Here is a 15242-nt window from a genome sequence, read left to right on the forward strand (position 1 = left end):
GATCCTTTCCCATTTCGCACGCCTATGACCCTATATGTATTCAATAGCTTCCCCTCGCCCTATTTTTCTGCAAAATCTCTTATTCCCATGCCCTAGAGCTCTGCACAATTTTGCCGGAGTTCGCCACAGCCAGAAGCTTTCCCCATCGTCGTTTTTGAAGCATCCCGAGGGTCTCCGCAGCTCCTCTTGCCCCAATTCACTTCACCTTGACCGTATCTCGCCCTCATCCCTTATTCTACGCAGGGGAGCACCATGACGACGCCGGCGTCCCTGACCAGAAGCACATTGTCGCCATCCGAACTACAGCCGTAGTGCATCGCCACTAAAAGACGCCTTCTTCGCCACTAAGGACAACATCTAGCTCCTTGTTGCTATCCGCATCTAGGAGCGCCATCCACAAGCACCAGAAAGCCCCGAAGTCGTTGCCATCATTGATTTTCGAGCCGCCCGCGCCTGTCTTCCCCAAGTCTGGTGGCCACCCAGACTCTGTTTCTGCTGAGCTTTCCCAAGCCGCCTCAACTTCGCCGGAGGAGCGCCTCCACCCACTCCCAAAGCCATCGCCGTTTTCCCCTGCTTTTTGTGAGCATGCGCGCATAGCAACCTCCCAGCCAATCCACATGCGACAAGTGGTGATATGCTACAGTAGTCGCAGTTCAAAATCATGTTTTGGACAGATGTTCACCCATTTTTCGTTTATCTATATCTCCTGACCTCAGGGGCGGAGCTACAGGGTGTCCAGGGTGGGCCATGGCAGCCCACCCTGGGATTTGACCCGACCTATATACCTATACGTATACAGATGGGCCAGAGAAAAAAAAAACGGCCCGGCAACACTTTAACCTAAAACCCAAAACACCTCTCGCTCGTAGCGAGACACCACACACATGCATGAGACCCTCTGCCCGATACCCAGCCGCCGGCTGCCCCGTCCCCGCCTTTGTCTGCATCACCGGTCGCCGCCCTTGCTGACCTCTTAGTAGCCATGAGGCTCCTCCGCTCCTACCTCCCCATTGCGCCTTCGGCCTGCCAATCGCTCGGCGCGAGCCGCACCACCAATCCACCATCCCAGGCCATGATCCTACCCTGTCCCAACCGCCTAGCGCCCTACAAGTAGGTTGCAGCCACCTAGTCCACACTACGGCACTCGGCCCGGCTTGATTTGAGGTACCGTTCATCCACTCCCCAATTCCCCAATCTTTTACTTAAGGTTTGCTTGCTATTTTTTGTGTTGTGCACTGGACATTACAAATACATAAACTGATGAAGGTGAAACGATGAACAAACACCTAATTAAGCATATTAGTTCTAGCCAGTTGTGTCATTATGAATTTATGATTGACAGCGAGTATATTCTCATTGAAGAATTATTGAAGGATGAAGAGGACTAGAGATATTGCATAACTTTTTCACCAACATGTTTCAGTCAAGAGCAAGTTGAGAAATAATTTGGATGATACTCTTTTGGACGATTGCCTTGTCACATTATTGGGATGGATGCTTTTTTCCGAGGTGAATGAGATATAGTGGATACATTCATGGCTATGCAAAGGCGTAGGCTAGAAACATAGTCTTCTTTCACTTCTCAAGGTATGTACTATGTAAGCTTCTTTTAGGCAAAATTGAGACTTGAATGAGAATTTTAGTGTGTTTATAAGACCATATTGATCTATTTATGTGATACCTGCAATTAGTTAAAATGTTTACATGTCATACTGTTCTCAAAAAAAATTTGAAGGCGGGCCACCCTGTAGTCAAATGCTAGCTCCACCACTGCCTGACCTGTTTAGTCAAATTAAGTGATTCCTTTTCCTGTGTACTCATATTGATCAGTAGAATCCTTTAGAATCAAATGTTCACACTTTTGAACTATTTAAATTTGAATTTGTTCCAATTTGAATTCAACCTTCTCGAGGCCATACCTTGCAAACTTTATATTCTATTCAATTGATTCCTTTTTGCGTCTGAACCTCTATACCAAATACCTGCTGGTCATATCATGTAAACTCAAATTTCAAATACTTTTGACCTGTTTGAATTTAAATTTAATTCAAACTCTAATTACCTATAATTTGAGTTGTAGTGCTCCTGTTCATTTAATTCTTTTTGCAAATGAATTCCCATATCATCTGCAATATGTCGTACAACATTTATGTTTGTCCAAATACTTTTGATCATATTCCATTGATGTCTCAACATAAGCTTGCATAGCAATATGTCTGTGTTCTTTAGCGTTTTCAAGTTCATTCCTTCACCTTGTCACATTATAACACCATAGACCCTATGCTATATATTAAACCTATTTATTTTGTTGTTGCTGTATAACCTTGCCATATTTGTTTTGTTGTTCTTTTGATTCTTCTATATGGCATGGTTATTGATTTGAGTTCTTCCATTAACGATAAATTGCTTAGAGCGTAACGAGTAGAATTATCAGGAATTGTGAGTGCGGCGATCTTCATCAAATATACTAGGCAAGTTACACCTTGATCATCCTTCATCCTATTATTTTGCTACGCATGAAGTTATATATATCACATTAATATATTATGCATGTGTAGGAAGATTATGGTAGTACCAAATTGCTATTGAGATTCAACTTAGTTTATTCTTGATATGCTACATAGACGGGGATTGGTTCCTATGTTCATTGAGATTATCTAAGGATTATATATAATATTACTTGAGGAAAAACTTAATATATAATTCACCTTTGGGCGGAAGTGGTATTGCTTGGTGTTGAGAGAAGGCATCATGGGGTCTTTTACCTTTTCTAAGGCCATGCGCTCATGAGAGTGCACCCTAAGTGGAATGCCACCCAGATTCAGAATGATCAGACAGACTTAGTGACTAGTAGCTTCCATGTGCGGCCACTGGCTATATGGGCTATGGCTTAGTTGCTCAACTATTGGAACCCTTGCCCAAACAGTGTCGACCGATGTAACATATATAGGTGGGATGTGGCCGTCAGGTGGTTAAGGGAACCACTTCTGAAAGACTTTGTCTCAATCTTCGGATTGGGTCTAGTGGGTAAAGCATACAAAACCCTGCAGTGTATTAAAACTAATCATGCTTAGTCATGTCCCGGTTATGGACAAATTTGAGTAGCTAGACCATTACAGTTTTTGGATGATCTTGACATATGGTACTTTAATAAAAATTGAGTGGGAAACTTAATGATGTGTATAGGTTGGAATTGGACTGCCCAATTCAACCATATGTATTTAACTCTAGCAAGACATAAATAAAATTTGACTATTATATTATGTAGTTATTAGGGAAAAACTAGCTTTATGCAAAACAACAACTACAATATCCTCATGATATACTTTGCATATAGAAGTAGGTTTGTTATATCATTCCCTATGTAACTTGCCAATACATTCAAAGTATTGACCCTTCGTGGCTGTAATGTTTCATTTTGCAAATTTTGTACGACGAGTGAGTGATACGATGTAGGGTTACAATGTCTATACTCGACATTTGCTTGTGGTGTTGATGGACATCATGGATATTTTATTTGATTTTCTGCTGCATTTTGTTTCTATGCTAGCTTGAGCTATGAAGGTATGTATTATATTAAATTCTGGATCTACGATGTAATATTATGACATGTGGTTTATTCTTGATATTACATCGTGTACTATGTGTGCTAGCTATTGATCCAGGGACTAGCACAGTGAGCACAAAGACATCGAATCTTATCAGGTTTGGGTCGTTATAGTTGGAGTGTTTGTTGTGGTCTACTTTGACAACATACTTGTGTTTAGCAAATCCATCAAAGATCATGTAAATAATCTTAGGGCCGTTTTGCAAATTCTTCGAAAGGAACGTCTTTATGCCAATATGGAAAAATGCACTTTTGGTGTTCACAAGCTTGTTTTCTTGGGTTTTGTTGTTTCTTCAATGGGTGTCCATGTTAATGAGTCTAAAATTGAGGCAATTAAAACTTGGCCTCGACCCACTAATTTGCAATAAGTGCGTAGTTTCCTTGGTCTTGGGGGTTTTATCATCACTTTGTGAAAGACTTTAGCACTATTGCCACATAATTGCATGCCTTGAGTAAGAAAAATGCACCCTCTGTTTGGGGACCTTTGCAATCTACCGCATTTGATGAGCTCAAATCTTTGCTTACTCATGCTCCGATTCTTTCTTTTCCTAACTTTGACAAAACTTTTGAGGTTCATTGTAATGCTAGTGGTAATGGAATTGGTGGAGTTTTGATGCAAGAAAAGTGAGCCATTGCATATTTTAGTGAAAAACTTTCCGGTGCTCAACTTAACTATCCCATCTATGACAAAGAATTGTATGCTTTAGTGCGTGTGTTGCATGTTTGGGAGCATTATCTTCGCCCACATGAGTTTTTCATACATACCGATCATGAAATACCGAAGTACCTTAAAGGTAAAACCAAGTTGAATAAATGGCATGCTAAATGGAGTGAATTTATTTAATATTTCCCTTATGTGATCAAGTACATTAGGGGCAAAGAGAATGTTGTGGTGGATGCTCTTTTCCACAAATGCATGTTAATTACTCAACTTGAATTGAATGTTGTCGGATTTGATCATATCAAAGATTTGTTTGAGCACGATGTGACTTTTGCTACTCCTTTTGCTAAATGTTTGACACATACATATTGGGAACGATATTATATCAAAGATGGTTATCTAATGAGACCTAACAAACTATGCATCCCCGAGTCTTCTCTTCGTTAGTTACTTTTGCAAGAGGCTCATGGAGGTGGACTCATGGGACATTTTCGACACGACAAGACTTTTGACATGCTCTCCAAGAACTACTTTTGGCCCAAGATGTTTTGCGATGTCTCGCGCTTCACCAACCAGTGCTCTACATGCCGCAAAGCTAAGTCACAATCTCAATCCCATGGTTTACATATGCCACTTCCTATTCCACATCAACCATGGGAAGATATTAGCATGGATTTTGTGCTTGGATTACCTAGGACACAAAATGGCAAGGACTCCACATTTGTTGTTGTGGACCGATTCTCTAAAATGGCTCATTTTATCCCATCCAATAAGATAGACGATGCTTCACATTTTGCAAATCTGTTTTGTAGGGAAATCTTGAGGTTACACAGAGTGCCAAAGACAATTGTGTCAGACCGAGACGTCAAGTTCTTAAGCTACTTTTGGAAGATGTTATCCAAGCTCGGAATCAAGCTACTCTTCTCCACGACATATCATCCTCAAACTGATGGCCAAACAGAAGTCACCAGCCGGACGCTCTCCACTCTCCTACGCGTGTTGATCAAGAAGAACATCAATGAGTGGGAGGAGTGCTTACCCATCGCCGAGCACGCCTACAACCATGTAAGACACTCTACTACCGGCAAGTCCCCCTTCGAGGTTGCCTACGGCTTCAACCCTTTGTCGCCATTGGACATCCTACCTCTACCGCTACAATAACGAGCGAACATGGATGCTAGTGCAAGAGCCACCTACCTCAAGAATATGCATGAACAAACAAGGTCCGCGATCGAGTATCAAGTACACAGCCTCGCCACCAAGCTCAACATCAACATGTCACTGATGGTGTTCCAACTAGGCGATCCTATATGGTTACATCTCCGCAAGGACCGCTTACCCTAGGAGCTCAAGTCCAAGCTATTTCCGAGAGTCGATGGACCCTTCAAGGTGCTCGCATGCTACAATGACAACGCCTACAAGATCGACATCCCACGTGACAAGTACAATGTAAGCGACATCTTCAACGTTAAAGACTTGGCCAAGTACCATGTTGATGAATATCATGATCCGCGGACGGATCTCTCCCAAGGGGGGGATGATGCGGAGCATCCCTCCATCATCCCCATGGACACTCCATCACCACCACAAGCACCAAGGGGACCAATGACAAGAGCACGTGCACGCACTATCGATAATGAGGTCAATTCTTTCCTCTTCAAGTTTCGTTCGGATTCACACGAGAATTAGGTTCTACCTTAAAGATAAATGTTGTGCATTCTTAGGTACAAAGAAGAATCCCATGAATAAGCTAGGAGGGAGACCCAAGCATACGGGAAGGAGAAGAAGGAAGAAGGAAACGCGAAGGAGGACATGTAGTTCATGGACACTCTGGGTGCCCGGGCCCTCTACCCCCGGGTGCCCGGCCACCGGCTAGAAAACGGCCCTGGCGACCCCGGGTGCTCGGCCAACTGGTCCCGGATGCCCGGCCTCCCCTACATGCGTGCCCAGCCACCCCGGGTGCCTAGCCATGATGGGCCCGTCTGCCCCGCCCCTCCCCGTCTGTGTGCGAACATGCCGCCTCTGGTGCCCGACCCTTCGGCCCCGGGTGCCCGGCCACCCTGCCAGGGAGCCAGCAGCCGCCCTGGGTGCCTAGACCGCCGACCCCGGGTGCCCGGCCCCTCCTGTGCGCCTGCCTCTGACCTGTCTGGGTGCCCGGACCCCTTTACCACGGGTGCCCTGACTCCATCGAAAATGCATGCGTGCATCTTGGGCTAAATGACCCATGTACCCTTGTTTTACCCCCAATTCGTCCCCAACTTATATAAACTCTTCCCCTAGCTCATTTGAGAGGTCAGCAAAGTATTTGATGGACACTAGATAGCTTTGCTCCTTGTAGTCCCTCCTCTTGGAGATCAAGCCCCCACTTTGGGAAAAATCCTTGTGGATTATCAAGGCCTCCTCTTGGAGAAGTTCAACATAAAGACCTCATCTCCTAGGAGTGGGAAGAACTTTACCCTAGTGCTATTTCCCTTGAATTGTTCATGTATGCTTGTGGATCTCATGTATGCTACTCTAGTGGATGTGTTATTTGGGTTTGTCTGAGTGATCTCCCTCTTGTGTTCTTGTGTGTTCATCACTTCCCCCCCCTCCGAATGTGAAAAGAGCCCCTCTAGGATTTCACCCTACAACAATTCATGTATTCATGCTATAGCTTGTGGCGAGTGTAAGCCTTTATCTAGTATTCTGATCTATTTAGTACATGGTATGTTGTAATAATATCCACCTTGCGTAGCGCCTCTGATATGCACTTCTATCCTTGGCGGGACTCCTAAATTCCTTAAGGTTAGGACCGCATATTGGGCGTTGAAAGTGCTAGTGATCGACTAGAGGGGGGGGGGGGTAAATAGGCGATTTTTAAGAAAGTCTTCAAAACATGGGAGTTTCTAAGACAAACAATAGAAATAAACCTATTACCATGCAGCGGAAGGTAGACTACACTAAGCAAGCCATAGTCAAGTATTCAATGAAGTGAAAGCACAACGACTAATAGCAGCTAGGTAGTATAGATCAGGTAGGAAGATAGTATGAAGCCAATCAGAACAAGCAGTCACTCAGTGAAGACAAAAGATAATACAAACAGGCAAGGACTTCACAAGGACCAACTGTAAATAAAGAGATGGAAAGGATAGAACCAGTGACTCGTTGAAGACAATGATTTATTGGACCAGTTCCAGTTGCTGTGACAACTGTACGTCTAGTTAGGGAGGCTGAGATTCAACTCAGAAGACCGTGTCTTCACGTTATTCCCCTTGAGCTAAGGACACCCAGTCCTCGCCCAATCACTCTGGTAAGTCTTCAAGGTAGACTTCCAAACCTTCACAGACTTCATTCACCGGCAATCCACAATGACTCTTGGATGCTCAGAACGCGACGCCTAACCGGCTGGAGGATTCACAGTCCTCAAGTGTAATAAGTCTTCAGATCACACAGACAGGAAGACTCAAGTGATGCCTAACACTCTTTGGCTCTGGGTGTTTAGGGCTTTATCCTCGCAAGGAATTCTCTCTCAAAGGCTTCGAGGTGGGTTGCTCTCAAATGACAAAAGCCGTACACTAACTCTGAGCAGCCAACCGTTTATGGTTGTAGGGGGTGGGCTATTTATAGCCACAAGGCAACCCAACCTGATTTGTCCGAAATGACCCTGGGTCACTAAGGAACCGACATGTGTTCCAATGGTCAGATTTCAAACACACACGGCGACTTTACTTGAGCTACAAGCAAAGCTGACTTATCCTGCTCTGGATAAGATTTGCTCTCATTGTCTTCGCTCGAAGACATAGGATTTTGGTTAAGCATCACTTCAGTCATTCTGACTGGTTCTCTTGGACCCCACTTAATAGTACGGTGGTTCCTATGACTCAACAAAGAAGAAAAAGAATGACGAAACAACTAAGTCTTCGTGCTCCATAGTCTTCACGCGATGTCTTCTCTTGTCATAGTCTTCAATGTGAATGTCTTCACATACCACCTTTGACTTCAATGTCTTCATACATTTTTAGGGGTCATCTCTGGTAGGAAAACCGAATCAATGAGGGACTTCTACCTGTGTTATCCTGCAATTCTCACAAACACATTAGTCCCTCAACCAGGTTTATCGTCAATACTCCAAAACCAACTAGGGGTGGCACTAGATGCACTTACAATCTCCCCCTTTTTGGTGATTGATGACAAACTGGTCGAAGATTTCAATGGGGAATAAAATATGTGAAATTGTAAAGGATAGGGTATTGTCTTCATAAGTGGAAAAGGCTCCCCCTGAAGATGTGCATATAAGTAATTTGCTCTTGGAATGCAAATGCACATGGCAGGTTGTACTTGTGGAGATCCTCTTCAACTTATGATGACAATTCATCATGCATGATTTGATGTAACGTAGATAATGACATGCATAATGAAAAATGGACGTCTGCAAAATGACCTAAGTGCGGAAGTTATCATTGCACATGCGGAATTGATCATCGCATCACAGAATAGCAAATAAGTAGCAGACGACCATCGAGTTTAAGCGTTACAACTCGAAGAACCAAATGTATCGTAAAGCAAGAGTTGTAAGCACTTGGCAAAATTAGCAAAAGGTAAAGCAACCACCCATATGGACCCGCTTGAAGACTATCAACTCATATGCTTCTCCCCCTTTTGTCAGTAAGGACCAAAAAGGTTTGAATACATAGAGCGCCTACTCGTTCCCATGAGGTGCAGGCGAGGCAGCAGGGTCGTCGTTGAGGTCCGGTGGTGCAGAAGAACTTGGTGCAGTGTCGACACACGCTGAAGTTGGAGGAGGTAAAGTTGCATCATCTTGGTCATCGATGACTCTGGCAATCACTGTCGCAGCTGAGGATGAATAGTCAGAGTCTTCAAGTGAGGGAGTCCGACGCAAGTGAGCATTCCTGGGAGGAGTTGAGTCAAACTTGAATCTTTCGGTGAAGCCATCGTCTTGCAGATCAGCTTCAGCACTAAGCAATGTCAAACTCTTCCACGACCTCCGATAGGTTTCATGAGTGACAAAGGCATTCTTGGTGGCAAGATTGCGAATGCGGTTGACATCCACCAAGAGGCTTTGCATATGACGCTTAAGCCAGTCATGATGTTTGTCCTGTTTCTGGTGTAGCGCGATGAGAAGCTCTCGGTCATTGAGAACACGAGATAGCCTTCGAGGCCTTTGCGTAATGGTGCTACCAGTGGCGTCAATTTGAGTGCGAGGGGCACGTGTGTTCCCAGCCAAGGGATAAACGTGCGAGACTGCCTGAACTCTTTCAATGGGCTGGGTGAAGCTTGGGTGATCAACATTGTGAAGATAAATGGGATCCTTAGCAGGCTCTGGGTAGATAGCTTCAACAGACAGATCAACCTCTGGCAAGAAGACAAGATGATTGCGCGCAGACAGCTGATAGTTAATGGCAGAGTGAAGCTTGATAAGTCGCATTACCCATGGAGCATAGAACTTCAGACCAAAAATGTCGGAGCCTGATGCAGCCAACTACCTGATGAAGAAGTCTTGAGCATTGAAGCTGATGCCATTGAAGATATAGAAGACCAAAGTCTTCATTGCTCCTTCAAGCTTCGCTGCAGATGAATGTCCTTTGACGGGCCATAGAGTTTTTCTGATGATATGATAAATGGTGCGAGGCAGATACTCTAGGTCTTCAGCAAAGAATTCAGATGGGTAGTTAGCATCGTGAGGCAAAGGCTTCATCATGCTCAACATTTGGCTCATGTTGGGTTCTGGCTTCTGAAAGATGCTCTCCAACGCATTTTGGTGTTGTTGACAACCTGGTTCATAATGTTCACCAGGAGTGGGCAGACATGTGAGCTCAATGATATCAAGAGCTTTGGCTTCATTATGGACATTGCCTGTCATCCACTCAAGGACCCAAGTCTTTGGATCCCTGTTGTAGCCTCGAATGTGAAGAGTTTCATAGAACTGTAGCAGAAGCTCTTCATTCCAGTGTTCCTTATATGTACAAACTAAAGCAGTCCAACATCTCTGAAGCAATCCAACACTTCTTCAAGGCAGGGCAGGCCAACTATAGCTTTAGTGTCGAGACGCATATGTGGAAATATGCGCCCTTGATTGTATAAGACGCAGGCATAGTAGTTGCGCTGCTGATAGCTCCAGAACCGATCTGATGAAATGCGAGGTTTGGTGTAAGGGTTCTTGGCGCTGTTGAAGAAGGTGTTGTGTGCCACGAAGCCATTCACATTGAAGACCCCAGGTGAAGTTGCAGTGCCTAGGAATCGTGGAAGTCTTGGCTTGGGCTTCTAGACGGGAGGTCTGTGCTCGACATGATAGTCAAAATTGTGGACCCGCAGCAGGTGGAGGAACCAGAATGGGCCATCGGACCATAACAGGCTGACCATGATCAAATGCCAGCTCAATTGTATGAGGTCTAGGAGGGGGTACAGGAGCATTGACATTGTCGTTGATCTGGGCTTCAGGGGCCACATTGGCTTCAGGTGCTTCAGTATTGGCTTCATGCGCTGCAGAGGCTTCAGGTGCATGCACTTCTGGCACTACAGTAGCTTCAGGCGCCACATTAGCTTCAGCCATGACAACGTCATTGGCTTCAGTGTTGATGTTGGTGGCTGCCTCAGGATTGTTAACCTCCACTTCAGAACCTGGATGGTTGGACACGTTCTCCTCGAGAACAACATCTTGGTGGGATGGGGGTGTAGCAACTCTTTCTACTTCAACTCTTGGTTCTTCTCTTTCATCGGCTGATGCAGCCAGAATATCTTCAGCGGTTTTGGCTTCAGACTCTAACACGTGCACAGTGGGAGTGACTTGGGGCCTCGGTCCTTTGCGAAGCCTGCGTAATGCTGGCGACTGTTGCGGAGATGGAGTTTACTGGGCCTCAAAGTCATCGTCGTCTTGCACGGGTGAGGTGACTTGTGGTTGGGGAGAACTTGGGTGTCTTGTCGTTGTGGGTGATCAGCCCACGATGCATCCTGAGCAGTTGGCGTCAGAGGACGACCAATGCTGATGAGTTCGATGTGCATCAGCACAGGCGATGATACCAACTGGTGCTCGATTTGAGGAAGGACTTCATCATCTTCAACATTGTCATGAGGACCAATGTCTTCAGCTGCGGTGGGTTCAACAGCTGGATTGTCTTCAGCTTCATTAGCCTCTGTGGAAGCAGGCTCATGAACTATCATTTGACGTTCTTGATGTTCAGATGTAGGACGAGCCACTGATATTGGCTCGACCTCAAGGGGCTTTGTGGGAGCAGCCCGATCTCTCTTCTTGGTTTTGCGTTTCTTAGTTGGAGGAGCATCATCAGTGGTGGCCTTGGTTTTGCGCTTTCTGGCTTCAGCTTCAGCTGCCCTTGTTTTCTTCAGTTCTGAAGCCACTATGGGGACCTTAGGCTTCGAACCTGTCATACTGGCTAGGAAGACAATTGGGTGTACTTCCTGCCTTGGTGCTTCGGGTTCTGCCACAACTGTCTTCTTCTTCTTCTTGGCCGCCATTCTGGGGTCAATGCCTGGTCGCCCCAAAGCCTTGCGCTTTTCAGCTTCATTGTATCCCTGAACACATTTAGCAGCAAGATCCTTCATGCGCTCACGAGAACCTTTGGCTTCTTCGCGTTTGGTTCAGAATGCTTCCTTGAGCTCATGCATCATGACCTGGAAGTTCTGAATGTCTTCAACATTGAGCTTGGCCATATGCTTCTTGAACTGAGCCTTTTCATAATCTATCTTATGCTTCAGCTCAACAATTTTCTAAGCTAGAGCCAGCTCAGCAGCAATGGCTCCATGGAAGGCGACGTTGAGGCCAATGGGAAGCTGAAGATCATCAAAGCTAACATTTGGGCTGTCAAACCACTCATCAATGAAATTGTTAATGATTTCAACATCAAAGAGAGGAAGGTCATTGAAGATTTGTGCCTCTTGCTTGCTCTTGATCAACTGCTCAAGAGCGTCATCGCCAAGGTCGTCGTCGCTGGACAGATCAATGGTGTCATTCTCGTTGCGCAGAACAGCAGCAGGGGTCAGTGCTTGACTTGTGGGTTGCATGGGCATCTTCACTTTGGAGGGCTTGGAGATGCGTGACAGATCTTTAGACTGCACACTGTGTTCAGGAGGTGCAGTGGCCAGAGGCTTCGCTCGTGAAACCTTTGGTGCAGGGGCAGGCTTCGAAGCCTTAGGTTTCTTCAGCTTCTTTGGCTTCGGTGGTGCAGGCGCTTCGTCAGATTCAGCATCGTCTGCAGGTTGATCCACGACTCCCCCTTGAACCTGTATGTGAGTAATGAGACCTTCTAAGTTATAGAAGGGCCCAACCAGATTGGGTTCAGCTTCGCATGTGCCGTCAGCACGAGGAGCAGAGGGGCCTGGATTGAAGTCTAGTCCCCATGACTTCTTGTTTGCTTTGGCCGAGTTCTTGGCAAACTGGAAGTTGCGCTTGAACAGATTGTCATCATGGCACCATAGGAGCGAAGATGGGTTTGCATCGACAGGATGTGGTCCACGGACCATGCAAGGATAGAAGCCTTGTTCAATGGCTTCAACTCTGGATCTGGGTTGAAGATTTCTGTACTATATGTCTCCCCACGGTAGCTTGATGGCATTTTTCTCCGCATACTCCTGGGTCACGAACCTCTACTTGAACCATTGTTCTACCCAATATCTTCGAATCCATTGGATTCGGGTTTTCCGTTGATTGTAGTCCTCCTCTGGATCTGTCTTGTACAGCTCATAGAGGTCAGGAGGCAAATATCTTGAAGTGTTGCCACGACGCTGTCTTCCACCCTTCCTTGCGGATTTCTCTGTGGCCATGAAGTTTAGACTGAAAGGCTTCAAAACTGTCAAAGTCTTCCGTCTACTGGTCAGACAAGAACTGGCTTCAGGAGAATTTATATGATGCTGTAAGAACTCTACAAATGAATGCAGACTATGAGAACCAAGGGATTCTCCCATGGACATGTACATGTGACAGCATTAAAGGTGCGAGGGAAGGGGAAGAGGTCATATGCATTCTCAGAAGAATTTTGAAGATAAATCAGTTTAGAAGACATTGACCTCATAGTGCGAAGACATTCACTCATAGGTAGAGAGTTGGTTCCAGATTTGTACGAATCCATCAATAAGTACAAGTGAGGAATCCAACTACTTTGTGAAGCATAAGTGAATATACTAGGCATGTTATGAGATGCAGTATGCGATAGATCCAACTTGCGTGAATAGAAACTACTTGTGATTGAAAAGGATGAATCTATCGGATCAAAGGGACTGTAAAAAGGAGGTTTTATTTACCACACGAGGAACTGCTAGACGGAGTGGGAGAGGAGGCCAAGCAGTTCGATCGTCCATGCCCTAACTTGGCGACGGAGGACACCTACGGCGACGGCGGAGAAGACGATGTCCGCGGCCGGCGTGAGGATGGCATCGGTGAGGTTGCGACAGCTAAGTGCTTCGTCGCTGGCATCGTCGAGGGCTAGCGGTGGCGCTAGGGTTTGTGCGAGAGTGGAAAAAGAGATAATGACTGGGGTGAGGCGTGTATTTATAGGGACAGGGACGGCACAGTGTTATTACAGAGGTGCCCCTGGCGGTTCACATCTGAAGGACACGTGGCTATCATGCAACACATTGGAGGTTGTTCCACGTTCCCACGCACGCCTGGATTGTCGGGTGGTCGTTCCCACTTCTCCGGGTTTCAGGTGGAAGGATTTAGCATTGAAAACGGATTAATGTTTGTCTCTGTGTCTTCTGCTGACAAGGACGCAGAGGAGACATTTTGACAGTGTCAATAGAATGTATATGATTTGGATAGATAGACTTAGGAAAGAAGCATAGAGGGGTTAGGGACCGATCACATTCACATAGTTCAAAAGATTCAGCAAGAAGCCATAGCTATAAGTGAATGCTGTAGAGGACAGAAACCAAATCAGTACGTTGAAGATAAACATGAAGCCATGTTAACATTGAAGAGAAACAGAAAGTGAAGACTTTGTAAATGTAACGCCATGTGAGAAACACTTCTTAGGGAAGAATTTTGTGGTGGCGTTACCCACCGTATAGGAAGTATTAGACCCAGACACGGCGCACAATTATCGTGGCGCTCTGAAGTCAAATTCCACGTTAATGTATTCACACTCAGACCCAGACACGGCGCACAATTGTCTTCCGGCTGAGCATTGTCTTTAGGTTGATCAGGTGCAGAGATGATGAGTTCCTCTTCAGGCTGAGCTTCAGACGGTATGATTTCTCTAGTCCCCATGAGCTTGATGGTTTCACTGGATGGAACTTCATCTAGCACATTTGGCAGGTGCTCTCTTTGCGAGCCGTTAGTCATATCGAACCGCACATCCACAGTTTCAACCACTTTATAGTGAAAGAGGTTGAAGACTCTGTAGGAGTGCGAGTCCTTTCTGTAGCCAAGCATAAAACCTTCATGTGCTTTCAGTGCAAATTTTGAAGTGTGATGTGGATCCTTGATCCAGCACCTGTCACCAAATACTCTGAAGTAACTGACATTTGGCTTCTTACCAGTGAGGAGCTCATAGGATGTTTTGTTCAGAAGCTTGTGAAGATAAACACGGTTCATGATATGGCATGCAGTATCAATGGCTTCAAGCCAGAACTTTCTTGGAGTCTTGTATTCATCGAGCATCGTCCGGGCCATCTCAATAAGTGTTCTGTTCTTGCGTTCCACGACGCCATTCTGCTGCGGCGTGTACGGAGCTGAGAATTCATGAGTGATGCCCAAAGTATAAAGATAAGTGTCGAGGCCAGTGTTCTTGAACTCAGTGCCATTGTCACTTCTGATGTGCTTGATCTTGACGCCATAGTTGTTCATGGTTCGATTGGCGAAGCGTGTGAAGACATCCTGCACTTCAGTCTTGTAGAGATTATATGCACCCAAGTATATCTTGAATAATCATCAACAATGACGAAGCCATAGAGACAAGCAGTAGTAGTAAGAGTTTAGTAGTGAGTGGGACCGAAGAGGTCCATGTGGAGCAGTTCGAAGGGTTG

Source organism: Triticum urartu, chromosome 7A (assembly GCF_056163025.1).
Source record: "Triticum urartu cultivar PI428250 chromosome 7A, HENAU_Tu73, whole genome shotgun sequence".
Lineage (NCBI taxonomy): Eukaryota > Viridiplantae > Streptophyta > Magnoliopsida > Poales > Poaceae > Triticum > Triticum urartu.